Genomic DNA, 22,751 nt, shown 5'->3' with positions numbered 1-22,751 from the left:
TGTGATGAAAGAATTCAATCAGAAATTTAATGGCGACTAGGAAGAGTAGGAGTTTCAGGTATAAGACGCAGTGAACACTGAATGCAAAACTTACCTTACGTGGCCGAGAATCAAGGAAGCGTTGAAATTATCGAGCGTTGTCAATTCGCCAAAAATTGTATTTTCAGTGACTAAAAACATTGACTGCATAAGAATTTTGTGATTTTCATCACATCTCAGAGTAAAAAACGTTTTCTTTTAGAAAGTTTGCCAGGAAATAATTTCTGCTAAAGCAGATAACTCTTTGTATTTGGCAACAGTAAATAACTAAACCTTGCCCACGGTAAAAAGTGATTATGCCACATTAAGTAAGCCGAAACTCCAGTGGAAAACAGGGAATTTGTTTCAGTCATGCCTTTATCAGCAAGAGATATTAAACTCACGGCCTCCAAACAATTAGAAAAGTTGAAAGTTTAAGGAAAACGTTTATTAATAGCTGCAAAGCAAGCCTGTCTTGAGAAGTTACATTGTAAATTATTTTCTCTCTTCTTACTACATATCTTTATAGTGTAATTCGAAAGTTTTTAAGAGTTCCGAAGTACCACGTTTTTGTTATGTAAGCATCATGCTTCGAATACATCAAAATGTTCCTTCGAATACATGTTGTTTAGAAATTATAGCAGAACACCGTACAACATTATGGCTCTATTTTTGCTCCAGCAACAAAATTGAAAATTAATGAATTACCAACAGGGTCAGAAATTTAATGCAAATATCAGAAAGTATAATCGTGAATGCGGCTCTTTGATTAATCTTCTGTCCAAAGAGTATTTTCAGATTTATAATATCAGTTTCTGAGTGCGATTATTAAAAAAGCTTTATTTTGAATATACTTTCTAGGAATGATTCAAAACCGCAATGAGAGTTTTTAAATGATATAGACTGCTTCACCGAATGAAAATGTTTTTCACTTTAAAGTATGTTACTAGTTGCATACATGGCATTTTACTTTTTATTTAGAGCTGTATTAATCTAATGTTTGTGTTCTAAACCTTAGAAATATTAATTGAACAAATTTTATTAAATATATTCTCGAAAACCGGCAATAAGTGGATAAAGAATTTAAACGTCATGCGTTTGTATTTTAGAAATGTTCAGAAATCAAAAAGTGATTAGAAGAATAAAAGTTATTTTAGGCAAGAAAATTTCATAACCGAAGAGACGAGTTAAAAGTATTCAGTAAAAAGTTTAATGATACAGTGTAGTTATTAGATACATTCCTAAAAAACTAAAATTTTATGCAGAAGAAACCTAATTATTTTAAAGGATACTTTTATAAAATTTTCTGGCAATGATTTTTGATAATTGTTTAATTTTTGGACTAAAAGCTAAGCTCTGGGATCATTTACATCAAGCATCTGGGATCAAGCTCTAGGACTTGATCATTTTACAAATATTTCTATACGAATAATAAGCATTTTTTTATTATCAAAATATGCATTTTTTTATCCTAATTTGGCATATCTTGACAAAGGTTTAGAAATTGCTTCAAATGTTTAGTTCATTTTGTCTACACAAAGGGAAATTTAAAAGGGAGTGAAAAAAGTTCGCAAATTTAGTTTTAACTCTTATATAATGCTATACACTGACATACAGACTTATACAAGTCTGTAAAGACGTAATAACAAATACGATATCAGTAGCTCAGTAGTTTTTCCTGTTAAAATAGAATGTAAATCATATCATCCCAAATTCCAGACAGGAGAGAAGTATAAGTTAGAGCTGTGATAAAATGATTATTTCTGAAGCCTATTTTGAAGTAAGATACTCGTAAGCATTTTTCTGAGACGCTGGAAGACAGTGTTGCACTTTCTCCACAACTACCAAACAGGCGACAAAATTTCACTATGGAATAATTTTCCTGTTAAGAAGATCCACTCTCCGTTCGTTTATTCCTATCAGTCGCAAAAGAGATGATTGCCAAATTAAAAAAAAAAAAAAAAAAAAAAAAAAAAAAAAAAAAAAACTGTCAAGGTATGTGAATGAGTGATTACTGGGTATGTAGCAGAAATTGTGGGTATGTCACGGGTAATAAGCACAATCATTCTGAAGAAAATATCTCATAATGAGAAAAGTCTCAGCTCATTGGGTATCCAAAATGTTAACAGAGACACAGATAACAGATTATGTGAGGATTTCGGAATTACTTTTCAGCAGGATACAGAAAGTTATTTGTAGAGATATGTGAAACCATGAGTGAAACATGGTCGTTTTTTGAGTCGCCATTTCGATCCTAAGAGTAAAGAACACACTAGCAGCTTTTTCTCCTATGAGAAAAAGATTCTTGTGTAAACAGCATTAATCGAATTTACTAGATGTCAAAGTGCTGTTGATGATTTTAACCAATTCATCTACAGCCTTTTGGCATAGCCCTTGCATAGCATATTTCACCGCAGATATAAAATGGGCGGAAATTATTATACGCAGTGAATAGCAAAAATGTGCAAAGAAATTAATACACGAAGAGGCCATTTAATGAATGTTTATCAAGCCCATTCGCATCACACACCTCGAATATGTTCTCGTCTTTTAAGACACTGTTAAGATAACGGCTGCTATAACTGTTGTAAGATTCCAGGTATAATCTCATAGTCCATATTTACTTCAAGTGGATTTTTTCTATGTAAAAACTTGAAGAACGACCTTCTCGACAGACATTTTCTAAACACTATACCCCTTGGATGGCTCTCACAGCGATTAAATGTGCTACAGAAATGCTAAAAAATTATTTTCTACCCAACAACATAATAATCTAATACTATACAGCCTTAGAAATACCCTTCGTTAATTACGCTAGTTCTGCATATAATTATCATTTGGATGTATTACAAATTAAATTTATTTTAAATTATAAAAATAATATAGGTTATTAACCATAAAATCAAAGTTAATTATTTAGAAATGAATTTTATTGCTTTATTGCTCCCTTTGTTAATAAATTGTGGTTTCAAAGATACAGATCTTATGTCATAGAAAATAGAAACGCCCGGGACAATAGTTGTTTGCTATGTTTCCGTGGAAGATGCCTTACCTCTCCCGCAATGATAATACTCAACGGGATATATCGATGATAAGTGGCGTAATAATATAGAGGACTGATAATGCTTTAAAGGGTCGGAAAGTTCCCGCTTGAGTCATTATTAATGTTTTTAATGTTAAAACTGTCTGTGTTCTCTAACATTAGGTAATTCTGCTAGACATACATTTTGGCGTTAGAAATACATATAACGAAGTTTTTCGAAAATTTATATTATCTTGTGCGATCATGCATTTACCATCCACGCGATATGAAAAGTGTCGCCAATGCGTGAAACATATAATTTTGATTTGTGTTTCAAATTTATTTAATCTCTGAATGTGCTTTCAAGATGAAGAGAGAGTTTTAAAACAATTAAAACAGTTCTTAACAATTTAAAACTTTATTTTTATTGACCTTCGACATACCCTTAGCGGCATTTTTGCCTTCCATCCTTTTGGGATCATAAGATTACTTATGGTTACGCTTCATACATCTATCAGCCACGCAACTTACTAAATGGTGCCACTGCATGAAACATAAGATTTTTGACTTATATTCCATACGCCTTATATGAATTTCTATTTTAAATAAGATCTTTAAATTAATGTTTCAAATTCTAACTGCTTAACAAGTTCAGAGCCGCCCAGATGATAGAGTGATAGGGAAGCCTACTGCGATACCGAAGGGCCCAGGTTCGAATCTCGGAGAAGGCATGGATGTTTGCAAATGTATAGTGTTTTTGCGGCATGGAGGCACTCTAAGTACATGGTCCTCTCGAGAGACTGGGGGTGGGGCAAGAGGAGTGGTAAACTCTCGGAGACGTCCCACCAAGGCGCTTTCCATGAAAATTGGGGGCGGAACTGAGTGAAGTCGTATTGACACCTGTATGGTGCTGAAGGCACCAATGACATGTGCAATCATTGCTTTTCCTTATCACGATGAATTTTGTGGGCTTGTTCTGATGTTATTGTCAGACAGGTGAGATAAGTCACAACATAGAAGCCACAAAAATTCAGCTATTTAAAAGCCATAAATGTATCTTTTCATACTTTAAATGTTTATTTCCTTTCATCACCTAATAATAATTATATTTATATATATTAATAGATTAATATATTTAAATGTATTTAAATTTAATTAATAGATTAATATAATTTAAATATATGAACGTTACAGTATCTCTAGCTGAAAAAGGTATTTTTGACACCATACATTATACTTTTGATGTATTATTTACGTAAAAAAATATATTCGGTTACCTTTCTGTATCTAAAAAGAAGTGTGCTCTATGCTTAAGCAGATACCTTAAATACAAGCAGGTAAATAAATACAATACATAATAACAATACGTAAATACGAAGTGAATATGAAAATTTTGTAACAGGTTTGTTAGGTTATTTGAATATTGTAAAAACATGAGTCAGTTATCTGCTTGTAAAGGGTAGGATGCCATCGTGGCGAAATTCATAAGGAAACCGGCCTGAAATAATATGAAATACGAAAAAATAAATATATAAGCAAATCCACATATCTTTTAAAAAGCTTTGACAGAACGCTTTTACGCAGAACGCTTAAACGCTTTGACTTGCCAATGTTTATAATAATGTATTCTCTCATATTTTGAAATAAAATGCTAATATGCTCGAAAAAATTACATAAAATTAAATCCTGATTAAAAATATTATTCTTAATAGTAATAAAGATATTTTCTTTCTTTACAATTTCGATTTTCTTCATTACTAGAATAGCAGCAATTTTAACAATTGCATAAAAGCAAATTTATATACTTATTGAGGTCTTTTTTGCATCACAGTTTTTTTCCAACAATTAATGAGCTGCGCTCGCAACAGCATTTTGCTTTTTCCTGCAATTTCATCCTCTAATTACGGTCACTAATCACTTATAAAAAGGCCTTCTCCTTTAAAGAACTAATGTCTTTCATATTTATAGTTTTAATACGTTTCTGTATAATTTAATGATAGTTTCAAAGGAAACATTTATTTACAATTTAAACATTCTTCTTTAAAAACCTTAATTGGAAAATTGTTTTCCTTAACGCTTCGTGCGTTGCTAAAACATTTACGAAGACAAAATAAAGATAAATCTCTGCATTCAATGTAACTAAGAGAAGACAATAATTGTTAAATTGTAATCATACAGTATATCATTCCTTTATTTGATTTTTCATATTTCCTTCGAAAAGTATAACATTAAATGAAGTAAGTTTTGAAAGGAGGAATTTATTTTTGCTAATAGTTTTTGTTTCGTAATAATATTGAAAAGAATCTTTTTATGAAGATTAATTAAATCTGTGAGTTATTATTTCTTACAAGATTTCTAGAATATTTCATGTAAGGATTTTCAATAAAGAACCATAAATAAAGAATCGCATTAAATAAATTAATGTTCTCACGCAATATTTATTATTAATGATTATTCTACATATTAAATCCTATTCGCAATAAATGCTTCATGTGTTTTTTATTTCACGTTGCACGCGAAAGGTTTGATCGTAATGTTAATAGGATGCTCAAATCTGAATGTACTCAATGTTAATAATAAAATTCTGTATAGAGCTAGTGCTTTTAATTGATTAGTGCACCGATGTCACAAATAATAAGAACACAGAGCTCTTTTTTAAAGATAATAATAGAAGGCAGCGCGAACGATTGTTGCGAAGATGCTAACCCGTTGTTGGATAACATGCATGCTAGGCTTTCACATAGAAAAGGAGAAATTCAAACACAAGTGTTGTATCTCATTTATTATTAGCCCAAAAGTGACGTTCGGGACTTACGTCATTCTTACGTCATTACTCTCAAACTGGAATTTTGATTTGAATCACTATAATCCCTTTTCAAAGTGTTGTCACCAAACATTATCGCCCTGTACTATATTTAAAGAAATTTAATAAAGAAAAATCTGCCTGGATGTATGCATGTTTTTGGCACTGTGGAAAAACAACCGTACCTAGAGCCATCCAATTTTGAATAACGTAGTCCTCCACCTGAACATGGGGACCTGGAAGCGAATTTTGAATTTGCTTTACTGATATTTTTTAAGCCTTTAACGAATTTGTGATCAAAAACTTAACTCTTTCAAGGCGAGCAGTGGCAACACTGCCCGGAATTTTTTTTTAATCTCCAGCGCGGGAGACTGTCTATCGGAAATTCTAAAAATGTGCTGTTTTTAAACATTTAGTGATTTTGCTGTTAAACCGAATTTTTTTGTGACGTAAGCGCCAAGAACGTGATGTTTGCCAAATAAAGTAAGATACACAAAACGTTAAGAATAAAAAAAAAAGGTTTTGTAAAGCCATCTTAGTAATAAAACTGAACATTATTGTGATAAATTGAGAAAGGACTGAAAAAAAAACAGAAAAATTTTATGCTAACACTTAGTGCTGCATCGAGAATTATAAACGTATACTGCTATGCTGCTTTTAAAATTTCTGTAATTTTGATGTTGTATTATATATGGCGCAAGTATGAAGAAAATGAGGCTTAGCAATAAAGCTAAAAAGACAACAACAACAACAGCAACAACAAAAAAAGGGGGCTATTAGTACGAGTGAATGTAACAGCAGACTGGTAGACTGCGAGCACAGAGAGAGTGTAAAAAGCGTTAACAAATCCTTTTGGGCGACCGTTAAAATCAGAAGCCTTTCAGATTTTTGTTATTATCATTATGTTATCAAAATCTAATTGATGTACTCTTAAGAACAGACAACTAAGGCTTATGATAACGGCTATCCACGATCTGCCATTCTTGTATGCCATAAGCGAATGAAAAAAGACAGAGATTTCTTGCTGATGATTTTAAAAACCTCTCTTGTACAGTAGCCAATAAAATGTCTGTATCTGATCTGAGTCTATAGATGATCTGATAATCTTGTTGAAGTATCGGGCAAAACTGCAGCCTTATTATAAATACCGTAAAGTTCCTGCCAGAAAATCATAACATCTGACAGATTCGTGATATTGATTAGCCTAATTTCAGAGAGGAAGACAGTAATATTAGCAACCTAAAACTTTTCATGAAACAGTATGAAAATTATATTTATATTAACAGTAAAAACCTTTGATAGAAATTTGATTTCTGTGATTTCATAAATGCCATTGGAAGCAATCCGTAGTTATTTTCTTTTATCATTTCGAGATAAATTCGTTTTTAATGAAGCAAAGTTTCAATTCGACGATTTCTCAAAACGGCACAAATGACTGAATAAAGTACATGCTTAAAATTTGGTTTTGCAGCAGAACTTCCTGTTACTAAAACGTCTGAAATGTTACAAAAGACCTTTAGGAGCAACAATTAGAAACAAAAAGCTTTTAGTGGTACGAAATGCATACGAAAGGCAGAAAACGCATGGAAAATGAACCATGGTTCGTAAATGAAAAATGGTCCTTCAAAAATGATCATCCACTTCAACTAATGAATAACGTGTTAATCAAAACGACAGATTCCATGCTTAGCGATCATGATTTAACAATTACAGATGTTTTTGAATAAGATTTTGTATCATTCGTATCATGTCAATTAATTCTCAAAGATAATTTGGGCATGCAACACATTGCTTCTCAAGTTGCTCCAAACCCCACACATTTAATTAGCTCAGAAGAGGCTTTCTCAAACCAAGTCGTTCCTGGAAGACGTTATTAGCAGTTATGCATTACGTCATAACGTATTTCTCCCACCTGCTTAGCATGCTTTCCTGGTGTAATGGTCAGCACACTCGGTGCGTATTCGAGAGGTCCGTGACTCGAGTTCTCGAGAGGACATTCCACATTTTTCATGTCTCCTGCTTCGAAATAACCTAATTTCTCTACAGTAGTGCCCGAAATAAAAAAGTGGTGGTTGGTGATGATTCTCCACCACCAAGATTTGGCGAAAGGGCCTCCTAATCCCCAGTCGCTATTTGAAACGGGAATATATAAGGTATTTCTCCCACCTTCTTAGCATCCCTTTGTGGTGTAGTGGACAGCGCACTCGGCGCATATTCGAGAGGTCCAAGGTTCGAGTCCCGGCGAGTGCATTGCTCATTTTTCTTGTTTCCTACTTTAAATAACGTACTGTCTCTACAATGTATCGACACTTTTGATACAGAAAGAGCTCAACAATTAAATAAACAATGTCCGAAAGTACTGGGTCTTTCAGAAAGTTTTGCGGTTTTTCAATCAAAGCACATTTTCTTCTAATTATTTTGTTACTGCTGATAAGGAGCGATTTTGATTGAAGTGGATATTTAAATATGGTCGTTTCTGTTGAGGATGCTTAATTCTAGCATGTATTGTTGTGTAATTATTTTCTCAATATTGTGTTAAGAATGAAGAACGCGGAAGTTCATTTTGATCATGTTATGTACTTTTATTTTAAAAAAAAGGATATCACTAGTCGGACTGCTTGTCAAATTATAATGGACAAAGTGCTGTTTGTCATGTCACAATTTGAAGACCATCTGAGAAGTGTGCAAATTTCAGCTTCGAAGATGATATTTCTTCTGAATGATCATCCAGTACAAGCAAGCACCTATTAATAAGAGCTGTCTCTCAAAATCCACGTTGTACAATTTAGGAATTATTAGATAGTTTAAATATTTAAAAAAGTACAGTACATGATTCTTTGAAGAAAATCTGGCATGTCAGCTGCTATGATGTATGGGTACCTTATACTTTAACACAGCAGAATATGCTCGTTTGAATTTTGGTATCTGAATCTTTGATGGATAAAAAGGAAAGAAGCTCCTTTTTTGGAACGGCTCAATACTGGAAATAAGAAGTGGGTACTATACAATAATGTTACAGAAAAAAGATCATGGAAAAGCCAGAAGAACCTCCTTTAGTATCATCGAGAATGGATCGTATCACAAAAATGTAGTGCTTTGCTTTGGTATATGGTGGAATTATAAAGGAACTGCAAACTAAGAACTCTTGTGACACAATTAGGAAATATGTTCGACCTCACATTTCGATTGAAGCCAGATAAAGACTTATTCAGTTGTAAATGAGAAGTTTTGTGTTCTCCCAAATATTTACTGTGCCCTGTCGGATTTTCATCTCTTCAGGTCACTCTGAAAAGGCCTGAAGTTCACTTCTTTGAAGAGTGTCGAACAGCACGTTGATAACTTCCTTGCAAATAAAAACCTAACAACCGTTTTTAAAAAGGAATTTTCCAGCTATCAGAGAGATGACAAAAGATGCATAGTAGAATAAAATACGTTTGATTTCATCAGGAATGCTAATTTAAATTGAGAACTGTCAAATTGAATTCTGTTATGGGTGACGGACATTGAGTGTACTTCTGTCGTGTCACATTCTAAACATTGCACTGAAGTATTTCTGTTATTGTATTGGTACTGAAATATTTATATTTATCTATGTCTATGTATTAAATGTATGGTGTATGATGTACACATGATATTCAGTTAAGTGCTTGAGTAATGGTGTTAATGTATAAATGGTGGTATTAGTAATATGCAAATAATAGTATTTTTTTATCTTATCTTCTTTTATCATCATGTAGCAAGAGTGGCTCGTATTGTAATATATAGTAATATATACAGTAAATTATTTGGCGTAGAACCTTACTCTGTGTAATCTTCTATCTATGCTGAATCTGTACATCGTATTATTGAAACATTATGTACACCTATGCTATTCGTCATTGTATTTGGTAATATATTCATTGTTTATTTTATTGTATGTGTTGTATTGTATAATTTTTTTAATCTATTGTATTAATTGTATAATTATGTAATGTATTGCATATTCAATGTTATATGTATATTCCATATTTATTTATATGTATATATTCCATATTGTGTTTATTTGTGTTTTTATTTAATATATTATTGTTCCATATTATCTAGTATGTAATGAATAGCATGATCTTATTGTGTAGTGTTTTATCAATTGTACCATGTAAATATTGTATTGCTGGCATTGTTGCCCATGTAAACGTTTTTTGTTTAAAATAAATGCCGAATGGTCTGCCACCCCTCCCTGGTGTGGCGGAGCTTCTGGAGACAAAAGTATATCCCATGTGAGGTGAACCTCGAGTTCACCAAGCAATGGTGCCCTTGTTCTCCGGTGTAAAAGTAAAGGCAGAATAAAATAGTGCATATATAATGTAATGAAATTTGCCTATATTTTTTTGTACTGATTCATTTGTAGGTATAACTAAAAAACGCAGAGTGGATGACTCAATAGAAGAAAAACCAAAAAGTCGCTCAAAATTCAAGGTACTATTGAATTTCTACAGGCAAGACAATTTTCTAAGAACGAGTGTTATTGGAGTTTCGTGGCGTTTACATGAAGTAGGATTACTATTCGAGATAAGAGTTCCTGCCTTTTGCCTTGCATTACAATTGCCGCTAGTTGAAATCCACATGGGTGAAGTTCTGAGCCAAATTCGCGTTAAATTGCTATGCGTTTTGCTATTAGTTTATTTATATTTAGCTATACGTTTGTTTTATTATTTGCCAGTTTTTCACCATAAATGCTGGTGGAGTTCTAAGCACCAGGAGCGTCTTCTGTTAGTTTTAAATAAAGGGTGTTTTACACCCTACGCAAGTCTCCGTTAGACATAGCGATAAGTCGTTTAATCTCTATAGAGAGTTAAACTTGAATGATAGCCAAGAAAATTAAACTTTAAAGTAGGGTTGTAAATTTTGGTTTTTTGGTAATATTTTCAGAATTATCCAAGTGTTTCCACTATTTGGTATCCAATTTATGTAATATGTGTATAACTAAATTAAAATGTTCTGAACGGCATGGTGCATTCAGAACGCACGCTTGATATAAATGTTGCTCAATTAACATTTTTTTATGTAATATACTTAATTCTACTGATAAGGAGATCATTCCTGAACATTTATAATTCAGCTTGGTACTCATAATATTTAAGGAACAACACAAAGTGAAAAGAATGAATTAAGCTTTTATCATTGTCAGACACAGGATGGGCTCCTGGGTGCAAATAATCCGAGTGGAGGCGAAACTTCGGTTTTCTTTATGTATTATAATTTGAGCATTAGTTGCATCATAATGTAAGCAACAGTGACAGTCTAAGCAAAGGTTACATAATCTAAGCAATAGTTAGTTACTGGCGCCATACGGATTCTACAAAACAACACAATTTTAAAATTTCATTTACAGTCCACAAAGCTATGCTTTCGATTTTCTGAGATAGATACCGATTTCTTGTAAAGATTATTCCTACTAACTCAGCAAATCTTGCTCATGTATATTATGAGACCTTCCCAGGATTTCGACAAATCATTCAAAGTAAAAGGATGGAAATGTTGAGATATTCTATCTATTTATCTCGTGGCAATCGACTAGCCAATGCTTTATACGTCACAACTCCTCTGTAACGATTGAATTGAGAGACTCGGAAGTAGTATAGTAGAAGTGCCATGGGGTCCAGACTTAGTGTTCAGTGATTAAGCGTTTCATAGAATAACGGCTTAATAATGATGATTGAATGGAAATACCACAGACGTTGCTTAATGTGATCGCGGTTAAAGTTATCAATATGATATGTTATTATTGTTATTGAATTGCCCAAGTCTTGCCCGTTGGTATACAAAAACAGCGAAAATACATGCCTTGCTGTGATCAACAGTTTGGTTAATATGATCAAAGTAATATAGAACGCATTTTAAAGTTGAATTAAAACCGCCAAATGAAATCAAAACTGATACATAAAATCGCCAAGCTAGCCAAATAGCTTGTTTTCCTTTCAGTAAACCATTTAAGATTAGCGAAAAAGTAACCTTAGCCCAAAAAAACATTTTGAGTAACTTTATGAATTTTGAAGGCGATCGGACACTCTTCTTCAAAACAAGAATGTTTATTTTTTCCTAGAAAAAAAAAAATTCTCTGGCAACATCTACATCAAACTAGGGTCGCTTTTCCCACTTAATTTTAAATTTTGCATTAGTATGTTCTCTTTCAGTGACAGATACCCTCCGAGTGTTAGAGTTACTGCAAAGATCAAACAATTCACAGAAACATTATTAACAGTTCATAAGTGAATTTTTATGTTACAGGCGTTATAAATTTTTCATAAACAAATTTTGCATTTTTTTAATTAAAATTCTGTCAGACTACCTTTTTACATGTTTCTAGTTATATTTATTAGTCCAAAGGGGCAATTTGCCCTGAAGGACTATTAATATCGTTTTGGCATTTTGCATTGAAAACTATAAACGACGAATCACTTTTCAAATTGTTGCCACCAAATATTATCGCAATGTATTATATTTAAAGAAATTAAATAGTGAAGAAATCTGAATAAATATGTGTATATTTCTCGCATTGTGATAAAACAACGGTGCCTAAAGATAATGAAAATTTGAATAACATAATTGTCCATAGAATATGGGCATGTGGAAGCCCTAATTTGAATTTGAAATTATTTTTATTATCCATTTCATACTTTGTAACACTTCAACGAATTTTTGATTAAAAAACTCAACGATTTCAAAGCGAGCAATGGCAACACTGTACGAAAAAAAAATATTTTCATTTACAGAGCGCGAGACTATGCATCCGAAATTCTAAAGATATGCTCATTTAAGAATTATTTTGCGATATTGCTGTTGAACTGAATTTTATGGTCTGAGTATGTAGAACATGATATTTAATAAATAAAAGTAACATACAAAGGAAAAAAAAAGAAACAAAAAAGAACGCTGCTTTGGCTGGAATTTAAAATCTGAAACCTTTCAGATTTTTTTTTTATTTAGTTTAATTCCGCTGCCTTTTCCACGGACATTTTTTCTCATTATATAATGTTATTATTCGATTAATGTTACCTAAATAGCCGTGGACAAACGGGATCACTTTAAGCGGATCTTACAGTAGAAATCAGGATATGGCTTTAACGGGATGCAACAGAATTTTATGACATGGGCGTAATAAAGTATTAATAAATATTAGGATAAATATTAGGATAATGGCGACACTTGTATCGAAAAACAAAGTTATCTTATGAATTTTTAGTGGAAATTCAGATTAATAAAGATTTTTGATTGAATATTGGCCGCTGTATTTTTACTTTGCTGACATGCTATTAACTATATTTTTATTCCAGTGAAGAGAAAAGGAAGTGTCACTAAACAGGAATCTTATTCTTCTTTTGAGAAGAAAGAAACGCAAGGTTAACATTAGAAGAAAATGATACTTTTTATCCCAAATTCTGCAGTTCAATTCTGAAATTTTTTGTAGAAAAATCTAAAAAATACCAGACTATTTGATTGCGTATTTTTGTGATTAAATTCATGTATAATATACGCATTTGCTCACGAATAAAAAGCTTAAACATTTCAACTAAATCCCAAATTGCCTAAAGGTTCAGAATGAATTATATCGAATTACCTTAAGCCTTGATTTCTGCTTTTGCCACTAGTATCTTATAAATAATTTCTGTAGATGCCTTGACATGGAAAATGAATAAGTATTAATTTCGCTTTTGTTCAAAATGAAAATGAAGATTTAAATTTTTGCGAATTCATTCTATTTCCGATGAAAAGGTAACCGAAATCCATTCAAGCGCAAATTATTAAGAAACTCATTAGTTCTTTTTGAAAGGAAGCCTATCTACAAAAATAGTATACCTATTTTTAAATATAAATTACTTTCTATTCTTTGAAGAGGCCTCGAAAAATTATTAAATGGTAAAAACTTTCCATTTCTTTGATGCTTCTTCCATAATAAAGCAAACTGGTTGATTCTCGGAACCTGAAAATGCTTTTTTAAATGACTCTTTGACGGATAACAACTTCTGCGGATATTAAAAGAAATGGCGATGTGTCGTACCCTCTTATTCTGAGCGAGGGTTTTTAAATCTTCAAAATAATAATGAAGGCTTCTTTTGTGTTCGCATTTCTCGCGGTCCTGCGAAATTTATTACCGAAAATGTTACTTTGTAACATTCTTTTGATGCGTTTTTGTTTCCTTTCCCTAACTTATTTTGAGAGAAGTTCCGCTAACCAAAGTTTTTGATTTAATAGAAATGTATAAAGTTAAAAAGAATGGAAAAAGATTTCCTTTGAACATTAAGGTATGCTGCATTCGCAATGAGCGGTGGATTTTTATTGAGAATAGGGTTTTATTATATATTACGTGCGTCTCAAAAATATGCTTTGGATTTAAGATTTTATTTCATCTTAAGATTTATGTATTGTATTAAGTAATTTACGTTTATTTTGGTAAGGATTTACGATTTTTAAAGAGGAGGTAACGCATCAAAGTTTTAAAAAGGCATTTTTATCTTCTAATTTTTCTTCTTCCTGAAAAGCATTTCGTAAGATTTTAAGAGATTTTTGAACAGTTTCAGGCGTTTTTTAAGCTAAGGACCTATCTGTTTAAATATTCAGGAATAATTACGTTTTTGCAGCATAAAATATTCTGATTTTACACAACTCTGAATCTTTCAATGATGGTGGCCGTAATGGATTTTTCTGAAATGACATGCTTTTGCATATTTGGGATTTTACGACTCAAATTGTGCCTGAATATTAAATTTTGTAAAATTTGGTGCGAAATTCAAAAAGAATTCAAAAATTTATCTTAGCGTATTATTTTCAGTTTTAGACAAAAATAATTTACTTGGTAAACTTCTTAATTTATGGCAACCTATTTCCCTTTTCTCCTTTTTCATTGTAGACGAGCGGAAAAAAGTTATCGTTCATATTTTCAAATTATTTTAACAAGGTACGTGGCGTTATTATCGCTCAAAAAAGGATGCCAAATTTCAAAACGCTCCAATATGTAAATTCATGCTTATCTTAGAAAATTTTGAAATGAAAACTGTAACTTTTTGCAGGTGTGTCCAGAAATACATCTACTTTAAGACGATGTTAAAACTTTTATAGGTTATAATGCAAAAACTTTCGAAACAGTTTTATAAAAATATTTTAAAATACAAATTTTAAAAATAAATGATAAAAAATGTGAGAATTATATTTGGATTAAGCCAAAATTTCGAATTTTGGAAGAAGGAATCAAGTAATAATTCATTAATCATTAATAAAAAAGAGATATTAATAAATATATATCAAATTCAATTAACATTGAGCAGTTAAAATTTTGAGAGCTAATTTTTTAAAAACTACTCCTGCGATTTTTACAAAACTTGGCAATTTGGCATAATTTGAGTCTAGAATCGAAATATGGAAAAAAATTACCATGTCATTGCAGAAAAAGGTCCGATTTTGTTTCAAAATATGTATAGTAGAATAACGCTATATGTAAATCAAATATATATCCCATATATCCTAAGTCTCTCTTTCAAGACATGAAAAACGCAAGCTGAATTTCGTCAACTGACCCATTAGAACAGGAGCTGTAGAATTATCCTTTTTTTTTTCGCAGTGAATCTGTGAGTGATTCTCTAAGGGGGGTTAACAGGACATTTTCCTTTCGGTTTCGTGGAGATTCCCAATATTCGACCCGAGGTAAAAGCACATTTCTTGGTTTGTTATCAAGCTGACTATCCTAGAATTTCTGTTATTGATTTATAATTTTTTGTTTGATGAATTTGTTGATGTCGTCAATTGCCCACTTTGCTGTGGCGTTCTGCCAGCTTATTCCTTTTTATGACTACACGTCTGGGCACCCTGCAGTCAAAGATGTCATCTCCTTGATTTTATTTCAGGAATGATGATATCGATTAATATATATTATGTAAGAAATTCGTACAGGCTAGCTTGTGTGCACTTAATCTCTCTTTGTGATGCTTCCAAAATCCTGTTTTAAACTAGAGATGTACTATTCGTTCCTGAATTTATTCAAAGAGCGAATTCATTTTACTAAGCAAGCGCCAGATGATTCCTCAAAAAAGAGCGGTAGCTGTTTAAGCATCGAGAATTCTTTCCGGAAACAAGCTGTGAATGTTCAATGTTCAATTCCCATTTTAGGTAAAAAAAGAATGATTATCCTTCTAGTGAGATAGTGAGTTTAATTTTTATTATTTTCCAACTTTTTGAAAACTCTTTTGTTCTAGAATTTAATTATTAGTTCTGTGTGGAAAAGTGGTTTTAAGAAACCGCAAAATTTCATTTGAAAAAATCAGACCAAGACCAAAGAGTCGTCAATTTGATTCAGTCGATTCTTCTGTCCGACATGCTTGTTGGAGTCTTTTCGCTTTTCGTTCCCTCCTCATTAGTATTAGTTCGTCATATATTGTTATCAGCGTCATTACCTGCTTTTAAAATATTAATGACATTCTCCGTAGGCGTAAAAGCAGGCTTTATCCATCCAAGTAAATAATATCCAAGGAGATATTAAACGAATTGACTATTGCGTTTGGTAGCTGGAAGTTAGAATTGAGCTTACGAAAATATGCTCCTGGCTTATGTTAGAAAATAAATTATTAAGCCTTACAGTGATATTTTATACCTATGCTATGCAAATATACAGGATGCTCAAATAAAGTATTTACTGGCTTTATTTCCCGAAGTACTTTTCCTAGACTTGAATTACCAATGAGGCAGTTTCTCAAAATAAAATAGAAAATGTTATGAAAACATTCAGTACAGAATGTAAAACGTTTTTCTAAATAAAAATTTAAATATGTCTAAATAAAGCAAATTATCCGGTGAGTAAAATGTTCATTATGTATTTATATATTAAACAAAAAAATATAGCTAACATCTACATGCAATGCTCGCGAAGACATTTGTAATTAATTGCTTGATGAGACCAATCACAAAGTTAATAAGGAGTGCTGTTTTAGCCGGCTGTATCAGTTCCTGCTCATGCATTTAAAAGTGATCTAAATCAGTAAATTCGTTTCAGGATTAACTTTTCAGGAAGCAAAGCTTCTGAACCTTTTCTGAAAGCATGGGAAAGGGGATCTTTTTCCTTATGTATAAAGTATGGGAAAGTAATATCCTGTGACCAGACACCTGAACTCAAAAACAGAATTAAACCTTCATCAGAACACAATCATGGTCTTTCTTTCGTTAGGTCTTTAATCGAACTGCCAAACGAAAACATGAGAGAGAATAATACGATGAGCAACTGAGCTTCATTTGGTGTTCCACATTGGCACTACATCATTCGGCCACGCCACACTACACTCATCTGGTCCTCCAAGCAACACTGCAAATACAAATATATATAAAAGCAAAATAGAAAATATAATAAAAATAAAGGTTAAGTATTTTTAGAGTCCTGATTGTCTTTCAGTTTCAAAAATTAAGAAAAATCTCAGTAAACATCATCTTCAGTCTTCATTTGCGATAAAAACAGTAATTAATGTCTTTAACCGCAGTTTTTTTTTTTTGTCTCTAGCCATATTTTCGTTCTTTAGGCATCTTTCTTTTCACCATTAAGCGTTTTTTCTTTCGTTTTTAAGCGTCTTTCCTTTCGTCTTTATACAGAAAATATAAAATTTACTTCTTTTTATTCTTTAATTTCTTCAATGTTCGTTTTTCTGCAGTAAGCAATTATTCCACGGTTTTAGAAATTTAGCACACGTTTCCGTATAGTTGGGACCATCGTGACTTCTTCTTTGACTACATCGTATGTGTTCCCTCCTTTAACTTTAGTCATTCTATACGATCCAAGATACTTTGGTTTTAATTTCAAATGACGAACAAACTGTTTTTTTTTTTTTTTGTTTGTTTGTTTGTAGCTACCAAATCTTTGACTTCGTAAGGTATTGTTTCTCTCTTCTTAAATTATACGTTTTCTTCCTGAATTTTACATGTCTGTTACTTCGAATGTTTTCTAAGTTCATCTCTTTTAGCTTCCAAATTTGCTTGAAATTCAGCTTCTATCATTTCAATCACTTGTCAATACCTTTAGCATTCATCTTTATACAAAACAGCAATTCAAAGGGTATCATCTATAGTTCGCTGGTATGGCGACTTAATAGCCTGTTGTAATTCATTCGTATGCTTGTACCACTCAGGTACAACTTTCTAAAAATAACTCTGAAGGAATTGTTATGATAATTCGACTCGACCATTGGCTCTAGGCAGGCCGGTAGTAATCAAATGATGCTCAATGTTCGCTCTAGAACAGTAATTTAGAAATTCTCTCTAGGTGAATGCTGTTCCTGTATTCAAGATAATTTAGGAAGGATTGTCAAATAGAGCCTTTTGTATCTAAAACTTCACTGTGATTTCAGCAGATGTTGTGGTCTTCGTATCTTAGGATAAATCCATGCAAATTTAGTAAATGCATCAATAATGGCTAAACTGTACCTATAATTTTTATGTATACTCTACAAAGGTTCTAAGTGATCTAAAATTATACGTTTTTAATGGCACATATCCTTTCTTCAATGGATGTAAGAGACCTTCTTTCTTTCCTCTCTTATAATTCACAAAAATACATAGAACGCAATTTGCTGATATTTTCTATTTTCTGTCTGAGTTTAGGAATAAAAGTATTCTTCGATGCTTTTCTCAGTATATTTGACTCTTGAATGTGCTTTCTCGTGGGCAGTTCTTATGATTTCTGTTTGCGTACTTTCAGGCACATTTAGGTCTTTAGCATCGACAAATTTAAACAAAATTTCATTTCTGTGGCAATATTCTTCCTAAAAGAAATTTTAAGTAACTCTTTAATCACTTTTATTTCTTTGTCCTAATCCTGGGCTGATTTTCAACATTGGTAAGATATTATCAACTAATACATATTCACATAATTAAATTTCTGTAATAATAAATCCCAACGAGATATGAGTTGATAAGTCACATTTTGACATAGTCTTTTCAAAGACAGAACAGTCCGTGACAATGTTAAAAGGAATTCCCAATAGGTATACACGAAATTTCTCTAATGCTTCTATGACTGCAAGAGCTTCAAGTTTATAACTAGAGTATTTCTTTTCAGTGTCTGTGGTCTTCTTACTCATGAAATAGGTTAGGGTGGAAACTTATCGCTTGGAGACCTCTGCATTAAAATTGCTCCATATTCCTCTAAGCTAATGTCAGTATGCAATTCAATATCATTATTGGTATTATACATTCCTAAGACAGGCTTTTCAGCTAATAATGGCTTTAATCGATTGAAAGAATTTCTATCCTCCTCGTCAAATTTAAACTTTCGGTCTTTTTTTCTAGAGAACATTAGAAGGTTTAGCAGTAATGGAATATTTGGGAGTAAACTTCCTGAAATATCCGTTGAGTCCAAAGACACACTGAATTTGTTTCAAATTAGTCGGTTCTGGAAAATTAAGGACCTCATTTGTTTTTTAAAGTGGATGGAAAAATTTTACCTTCTTCGATAACATGATCCAAGAATTCGATTCGCTTCTTTAAAAAATTAGATTTCTTGAAATTAATGTCGAGTCCGTATTCACTAGCAAGCTTTAAGACCCATTCGGGCCGTTCAATTCCTTCTTCAAGGAAGGATGGCGATGGCAAGATTATTACGCCATACATATACGACAAAAAAAAAAAAAAAAAAAAATAAGGTCGAAAAATGGTGTTGAATCCCTCTGAAATACAGCCGGACAACTGCACAGTCCAAAAGGAACCATGAAAAATTTATACTGCCCTTAGTGTGTTACAAATATAGTATACTTCCTACTATCGCTGTTCATGTCAACATGGAAAAATCCATTTTAAAGATCAATCGTACTAAACACATGTGATCCCTGTAACCGATCTAGAATATCTTCAATTAACGGAAATAGAAATCTGTTTTTTACTATTACTTTATTTTGAAAATGGCAACGTACGAGGCTGATGAAATAGAGACTTGTTATTTTTTATCGAAATGTTCATTTCTATATCGGTTGTTTTAGTTTTACACTGTGAAAGTTACCTTATCTGTGAAAATATTTAAAACATTAGGTTCTATACTTACTTCGGTTTTATCACAAGTTAAATCAATTGGAAGAACAGACAAATTATTTTTTAAGCACTTTTATTTATTTCTAATCGAAACTACATTTTCATTTATTAGAGTTTCACACATTAAGTTCTAGATGACGTCACAAGACATAAAATTGTTTTCTCTACACAAATGTGAGCATTACGAAAGTCATCAATTTGAATACTTTCTTTATAACAGCCTAATAGTTCTACTCGGCCTTTCCCAAATCCGATCAAAGTAGAATTCGAAGGACGTAATTCCTCAATATTTAATTTATCAAAGACAGATTTTCTAAATAATCTTGCTTGACTTTCAGTATCTATTAATAATTTGACCGTTAAATAACCAAGCATTACCACTTTCGATTCAACATTAACATTCAAAGTGGCTACTTGTGTTTTCGAATTTGCATTAGAACATTTCAAAGCTTTATGATCGAAAGCTTCACATTTAAAACATTTGATTCCCTTATCTTTATGAATACAGTTTTTGGAAATATGGTTTCCAAATCACAGTAAAAACAAATGCTATTGTTACGACTCTCCAGGAAAGAAAAATGTTCCTGGAGTCTATTATATTTATATCAGATTTACCATCACACTTTAGTTTACTTTTATTCAAACTCTCATTTTTTGAATTAGTTCTGTTTTTAAAATCCTGTTTCATTGTCATTATATCGAAAGCACCTTGACTTTTTGCAAAATCGTCTTTACTTCATACTCCTTCAGGTTTTCTTTAAATTCAAATAAGTTTTTGCATCCGTACAATATAATTTTGTTCTCCTGCTTGTCATTTATTCTCTTTATAAAATAAAGCATTTAGGCAGCGTCATGTACTTTCCGAAAATTACATAATTAATTTTTAAGAAATGAACTGATTTAGTATTTTTCATTTTCCTTTGACTTAAGTCAAAAGAAAAAATGTAAATTATTGAGTTCCGGTTTTCCTCGAACAAATAATGGAGCATACCCGCCAAGTGATCGTTTGACGAAAATAAAATTTTTGTAAATCCGACAGATTTAAATAATGTAGAAGTACTTACAAAATGCAACATTTTCATGCCATTCTGCATTAAACTTCGAACTTATGCGTTCGATATCAGAATAATTAATGTTAATACTCTGAATTATAGAATTTCCATTAATTATATTTTTACAAGCATAATCACACTGCATAAGAGAATCAAGGTTACTTTTGTTTTCAAAAATATCGTGCAGCATTTAAAAATCGTTTTCACTTCTTTTATTTATTTCTGTTTTCGATTCTTCGGAGCTAGAAGTACAGGCGCCATTTACATTTTGAGCTAAAGTTTCAACATCACATGGTAAAGAAAATATTCTGTTTGCTAGCTCTGATTTATTTATTGCCTTTGAATGAAATACTTATGATATTAGAAACAGTGACTAGCTCATTAAATGAAAAGTTTTTTTCTGTATGCTTTATTTTCTTTTGAAATTCGTCGCTATCTGAAGCAAAGACAAAACCAGATGAATTCCTTAATCGTTTTCGATTTGAACTATCGCCGTCTGAATGGAAAATTATTCTATGTAAAGTTGTAATTTTATCTGCTTTACAATTCTTTAATGCAATGTAGACTTGTTTAATTTCATTTACTATCATTGTCACATGTGAAAAAAGAAACGTACATATCTTCTAGCTTCGAAGTTATTCAATATGTAATCCCACTTCGGAAGAAAAATGTACTAATCCTGTCTTATAGGTGAAAGAAACATTTACAAAGGTTCTTTATCTCGGACAACAAGCTTAATCACACTAAAATATATACACATTCTCAAACCTTTAACAGAATTAACACTTCAACAGAATACTATCATCATCGTTCTTTCAGGTAGTCTTTAGCCGAACTGATAATCGAAAACATCAGAGCGAATTATACGATCAGCAACGGAGCGTCATCTGGGGTACAACATAGGCACTATATTCACATAAATTTATTCAACTTGTTTCATAATCCTCCCCCCTTTTTTTAAAATTTCAGCAAGCAGATCATTTAAATATTTTACGCTACTTATATTAAAGTTTTACAGTCACTATGCTCTTATAGAGAAAAACTGTTGTGACTGTCTAAGAAAGAATTTTGTTTTCTTCGAAAAATAGCTGTAATAAAAACCAATGTAATATTAACTTTTGCTCTTCAATCTAAATAAATTAACATAATTTACTTCAGACATTTAATGTTATTGAGGGTTGTCATTTTGTACACATTGACATCAACAAGACTTTTTTATGCTATGAAAACTTACTTAGAATTGAAAGCGTTCCTTCTGAAAATCTGATACAAATTGACTGTGAAACGAATGAAAAACATTTTATTCAATTCTTTTGGGTATTATTTAATCAAAACATGGAGACTTTCATTTTTCATAATAACACAATATCTTACGTATTTTCTGAATTTATTAGCTGTTATATGTTTGATATAACATACCTCACTTCTTTATAGCAACGGAACTTAACTCTCACTCAAGAGAAACAGCAGTTTAAATTTCAGAATTCTCCCCGAAAAAAAACGTCCTATTAGTTTTATTACAAATATCTTTGAACGAGGTGCAAAATGGCCCTTTTTTCTAGCTCAATAAAAGCATTGAAGTGTTGTGTACCAGTGTAAATGCTGCCATCCAATTCTTGCTTAGAAGTTTAACGATATCCATAATTTCCTTCTGTAAGTCATACCTCCTCAAAAGTGGATATTACAGCAATTTGGAAACATTTTTAATAATAATAATAAAAAAGCCCCTTTTCCAACAACTTTATGATTAGGGTAATAAATTTCGAAAAAGACATTTGGGTAATCCCGAAAAGTAATTGTAACTCCAGGAACATTATTCTTT

Source organism: Stegodyphus dumicola, chromosome 10 (genome assembly GCF_044657685.1).
Source record: "Stegodyphus dumicola isolate Sdum_Otavi_A_Nest chromosome 10, ASM4465768v1".
NCBI classification, from domain to species: Eukaryota; Metazoa; Arthropoda; class Arachnida; order Araneae; family Eresidae; genus Stegodyphus; species Stegodyphus dumicola.
The sequence above is the reverse complement of the archived record's forward strand: the minus strand, read 5'-3'. Positions refer to the sequence as shown.